This window comes from Olea europaea, chromosome 6 (genome assembly GCF_002742605.1).
Source record: "Olea europaea var. sylvestris chromosome 6, O_europaea_v1, whole genome shotgun sequence".
Classification (NCBI taxonomy): Eukaryota; Viridiplantae; Streptophyta; class Magnoliopsida; order Lamiales; family Oleaceae; genus Olea; species Olea europaea.
In genome coordinates, this window is record NC_036242.1 from 29,412,882 (window position 1) to 29,418,898 (window position 6,017).

General features: G+C 34.0%; 1 long non-coding RNA gene across 1 annotated transcript; it reads left to right on the forward strand.

The window, feature by feature from the left end:
* The first annotated feature begins 6 nt into the window (after window positions 1-6).
* Window positions 7-5,014, forward strand: LOC111396389. Its single transcript, XR_002702995.1, has 3 exons — window positions 7-1,045; window positions 2,071-3,620; window positions 3,950-5,014. It is a non-coding gene; the product is annotated as an uncharacterized LOC111396389 (long non-coding RNA).
* Window positions 5,015-6,017: the final 1,003 nt, after the last annotated feature.

The following is a 6,017-nucleotide window of genomic DNA, read 5'->3' on the forward strand; positions in this document are numbered from 1 at the left end:
CAACCTTTTAGACTTTGTAGATGCCAGGAACAAAGCTTAGTGTTTGGCTCAGCTAATAGAGGGACAAATATAGAGAGGAATGCATGTGTGGTGTGAACACGTGGTAGTCCTGTAGTGGGACTAAAATCCTACTTGTTGCTTTTACAAGCAAAACTAGTGTTTGAGCTTAAATGTTAGAAACACACTTGAGGGTCCAAGGTTGTGTCACAATCTTCTGGAAGGGGGCTGGGGCTGTCTATGGAGAAGACATCCAATATGTGTTAAGCTTACGCTTTCTTAACCTGTACCTTATTTAAGTAGTGCTTCCCATAATAGTGAAGGCTATATAAAATTCAAAGTGGTATCATCCTCTCTGGCTGGCCTAGATCTCAAGGCTCTGTAGGGTACTTATTCTCCAACGTCCAACAATCCCTTTTTATTCTTAATTTTCAGCCACGGTATGTCAATTTTATTTTCTAAAAATTGCCTTGACAAGTAACTCACCATCCTAGACTAAATCTTGTTTCTAACCTCATAACATCTGTCAGTATGTCATGTGTTTGTGTAATTGATTTGTGAAATAACCAGTTTAGTAAATACCATTTTTTGTCAGAAATTTAAATTAGGGCCTGTAAATGCCAACCACAGGACGGGGGTGCTCAGGCTGTTAGTCTAAAACTCATTCAAGGTTGGCATGAGAGTTGTAAATTGCAATAATCTGATCTTGAACAAATTTTGAAGTTCATAATTTTTCTTGTCTTGTCTTGTTTGCATATCTATAGATTAGTCACAATGTATGAGTAATTTCATTCAGTCTTCAAGCTCCACTTGCAGAGTACACAAACCAAGTTTGAAAACTTATAATTCATTCATAATAGCAAGCTGAGCTTTAACAACATGAGGTTCATCTGAAGAAGGCTCGTTTACACCCAAGATTGCAACATCTTAGTATCTGTCATTGTGATAAATAATTCTGTCATCTATGTTGTAGAATCAAGCCTTGCAGCGTCTCAAGGATGAAAGAGATGCAGCTGTGCAGCAAACAAAACAGCTACAGAAGGAATTGGTTAGTGTATTTCTGCACTTCCCCTCCGACTTTGGTTTGTTTCTATCATCCTATGTTGTTTTGCACAAAAGCCTTCATTTGGCAAACTTTATAAATCAATTTATAAAGAGTCAAATTAATTTATAAATGGTCAAATTTCATTTTCAGGCACACATTCCAATGGTCCCACAAGTATTATCCACCACTCATTTCTATCCATTATAAATGAAACCGTTATAATTTTTTTCCAAATGGAGGCTTAAATATAGAACAAAGCTTTGAATGCACAAAAATGGAAGTGAAACTTTGTTTTGTGGGCTTGTTACTTGAGATGCTCATAGTTATATCATCCAAACTATTATATACGGATGCATCTGTCAAAGTTCGTACACCCTGTTCGAAAGTTTAATATGAGACTTGTTTTGCGCATTCTCTGTTTCTTCTTTCTTTTTGCTTTTGCTTGAGAGGTGGGATGGTGGTGCCAAGATTATTAAAGTTGGATTCATGAAGTAGCGGAAATAACCTCTCTCACTCTCTCTCTCTCTCAATTAGAGATGGAAACTTCTTGATGATACCAATTTGATGTAGGGTGAATAATAACAAGAAGAGAAGGGGGAAGAGGGGAGAAGAAGGAGACAGAGGCGGGGGAAGAGAGGAAAAAACGGTTGCAAGCCAACTCTTTTATTTAATCAAATTCATCAACTGAAAATTAACAATGTAAAATAGGTTTAAATACTAGAAAATACTGCAAACCTTGGGCCAAGCCCAATACACAAGTCCATAAAATTAAATAACCTAAATCCAACTAGAATAATTAAAACTGCTAAAATAATTAAGACTGGATGTCCTCATCAATTTGTCTTTGATGCATTTGGACTAGAGTACTTTGAGGGATTGAGGGTCTGATGTACATCAGCTTCAACGTGAATTTTCACTCTAGTTACCTATATTTCGTTACCATTGATCATCACATCTTCATTACCCTTTTAGAATTTAGGCATCACCCTTCTAGAATGATTTCCACCATTTCTGTTTTTCATTTGTAGGAAATTCTTAAAAATCAAAGAAGTCGAAAGAGTGATCGAGGTGCCTCAATTAGATTTGCACTTTTTGTTGGGCTCATTGGAATCGTAGCTGGCTGGCTTTTGAACTTATGGTCATCCTCACCTTCTATGGATTAAGTTGGTTCTCATCGCAGTTGCTGGAAACAGTTTTTTGGGGAAAAAGGAAAACATTATTGAAGTAACTGTTAAGTGAAAATCTGGGTCACATATGTATTTTTCTTTTAATTTTGTGTAAATTAGAGTTTAGAGAAATGTTCGTTGATTAGTTGGTTCCTTCAATGTTTTTCTGCCATCAAGCTCTCAAAGACAATAGTTGGCTTTGCTCTTTGCTGCTTTCCTTCTATTTTAAACGAGTAGTGCTAGGGATTTTCCTAATGTGTAATGTCGTAATAAATAGTAAGATCAAGTAATAGGGGTATCATATCCCCATATTAATTGATCTCATAATTTCACTAAACATCACTTTGAGATGATCCCAATGGGACAAATAGCATTATTCTTGAAAATATATACCACATGATATGTGGACTAATATTATTCAAACAATGCTATATAGCAATCATTTTTCATAAGACAATTGTCAAGAAAATCATTTTTTAAAAGACACTTTAAAGAAACCATCGGGCTTCGTTTCATCACGTTACACAGGTGCATGTGAAATGCTAATTTCTTGTTATGTCAATCCATATAAAAAGATAGTTCACAGAAGTATACACAATGACAAGTCAGTGAGTTTTTCATACACGTGCAAGAAATGAATGTGTCGCTGTTGCCATCTTTATAGCTTCAGTGATAAAGAACGAAGGCTAGGAGGTTAGATCTTTACATGTGTGCCACGTCTCACGTGTAGACATTCTTTCTAGAATTGCCATATTTTTGTCCCATGTTCATGACAAGTTTCAAAGGGTCATTTAAGGTAGTGAAATCAAGTTCTTTGTACAATTATGAAGGTTTCCTTTTCATGGAGCACTTCGACATGTTACAGAATACAGAAATAGTCAATTGTAGTGAAAGCTATATTTCTCTTAAGTTGGTCGCTCAAATCGTTCTTTTCAAAAATTGTACATCCACGATGCCACTTGGTCTTACCTTCAAAAAATGCTAAAAATAAAATACCTGCAAAGTTCCAGCTATTAGAATTATTTCACTCCTAAATTCACAGTGGTGGCGGGAAACTAAACAATAAAGAGGGAAAAATCTTTGCTTATTGCCGTCGCTCATGTCAATACATCAGTCTAATGATAAGCAATCCATTTATAACACTTACACCATAGGTGACCAAATGTTCCGAATATCAAACGTCATATAATGTCTTTTAGCGAAGTATTATAGATATTTATTTAAATAATTTAAGTGTCTATGCATAGGCTCTTGATTCCTTTACTCCAGCACTAGATCCAAATTACCAATTAGGTGGAAAAAAAATGGTGGCATCTCATATAAAAATAAAATAGTAGTACTATATTTCAAAAAGAGCAAAGGCTCCTAAGTTGGGCTGTGGGGTTTGTTCAAGCATGTAACCGATAGTATAGGTGATATACTCTCCTGAATATGGTTACTATGGTATGGTGGGAGTGATCGAGTTAACAAGTGGTTTACTACTGGTGTCATGGTGGGGGAGAAATGTGGTTGCTGGTGTATGTTGGAAAGTAAAGAGAAGTGGGAGTGGGAGTGGGAGTGGGAGTGGAAGTGGAAGTGGAAGTTGAAAGGGAGATAGCTCCTACTTTTATCATACGAGGACAAAAAGGTGGGAGACAATGCGCATCGATCAGGTAGGGCGAGGATGATTGATTGATAGTGCTCGAATGTGGACGATTTTTAAACTAAATATAGATGTAGTTGTGTGGAATAACTATGATAGGTGATATACTCTCCTGAATATGGTTACTATGGTATGGTGGGAGTGATCGAGTTAACAAGTGGTTTACTACTGGTGTCATGGTGGGGGAGAAATGTGGTTGCTGGTGTATGTTGGAAAGTAAAGAGAAGTGGGAGTGGGAGTGGGAGTGGGAGTGGGAGTGGAAGTGGAAGTGGAAGTTGAAAGGGAGATAGCTCCTACTTTTATCATATAAGGACAAAAAGGTGGGAGACAATGCGCATCGATCAGGTAGGGCGAGGATGATTGATTGATAGTGCTCGAATGTGGACGATTTTTAAACTAAATATAGATGTAGTTGTGTGGAATAACTATATTGAATTTGGAGCTATGACAAAGGATCACAGGGGAAGGTGGTTGCAGCCATGGTTCACATTTGGCAAGGGGCTTCGCTCCTCTCTTCTAGTCACCGAGGCCATGGCTCCATGCAAGTCTCTTTAACATAATAGCATTCAGGCTATGTTGTTGGTGGAGTGTAATGCAAAGCAATTAGTCCATGATGTGTACTTTGAATTTTCACTTGCATCGTAGGGTCTAGTTTGCTAAACTTTGTGACCTCTATGAATAAAATTTAGTGTGAATCATATCATTTTACTCCTTGCAAAGAGAATAATGTAGCACACTATATCTTTAGTTTAGTAATGGTTCGTACAAATTAGGTTGATTGTGTTCCAAACCATTGCCCACCAATTCCTCCTATTTGTTATAGGCTACTTGAATTGATGGAATACTTCGGTTTTCGCCAAAAAAGAAAACAAAAAAATAAAAAAAAAGGGGGAGAAAGAGAAGGGCTACAATTTCTTTAACCTCATATTAGGAGGAAATGGTGGCAGATAGCCAAGAAAAACAGACAATTTTTCAAAATAGCCGTTGACTACTGTTTTAAAAAAAATTGAAAAAATTGTAAAAACCTTAAAAACAATGAAAACCGAATATTGCCCCTAACAAATTACTCTCAAACCGACGTCTGGAGAAAGAAGAAGCAGAAATAGCAAGGAAATCGATGACTTTTTCTTGGAAAGAGACCGATCGGCCACTATTAGAGGCGAAGAAAGTAAGTTTTTCTTATTTTTCCCCAATTAATTTTTGAACCTGGATGTTGAAGGTTTATTTTGTTGGAAATAGTGATAGAAATCTTTGTAAATTATGTAAAATTACTAGAAATTACATTTTTTGAGGGTTTTTTGGCCGGAGATCGTCGGAAATGGCGATCTTCGGCACTGACTAGAGAAGAAGACGGCCCAACCGTTTGTTAAACAAACGGCACAAGCCGTCATTAGCAGACGGCCTGGGCCGTCTATCACCTGGGTCTTCTGTTTTATTTTTTTTATTTTTTTCCGTATGAATTAAATAATTGAAATACACAACGATAAATTATTATTTAAATAATTATTTAATTATTACTTAAATAATAATAATTTAATTATTATTTAAATGATAAATGAAAATTGTAAATAATGAATCAATGTTAATAATCAAAATACGTAATTAAAATTTAATTGAAACAAATTTCTAACATTTGAAATAGATAATTAAATATTTACATTTGCTTGTTCAATAAATAATTTAAATAATCAATTAATATAAGTATTTAAATCAAATAATTTAAATGAACAATTGAAACAAATAAATGAAAAACAATTGGAATAAATAATTAATTGAAATGCACAAAAATAAATAATGAACATTTAAATAATAATTAAATGATTATTTAAATGATAAATGAATAAATGTTAATAATCAAAATACGTAATTAAAATTTAATTGAAACAAATTTCTAACATTTGAAATAGATAATTAAATATTTACATTTGCTTGTTCAATAAATAATTTAAATAATCAATTAATATAAGTATTTAAATCAAATAATTTAAATGAACAATTGAAACAAATAAATGAAAAATAATTGGAATAAATAATTAATTGAAACACATAAAAATAAATAATGAACATTTAAATAATAATTAAATGATTATTTAAATGATAAATGAATTAATAATCAAAATATTAATTAAAGATTAATTGGAATAAATTTCTAACATTTTAAATAATT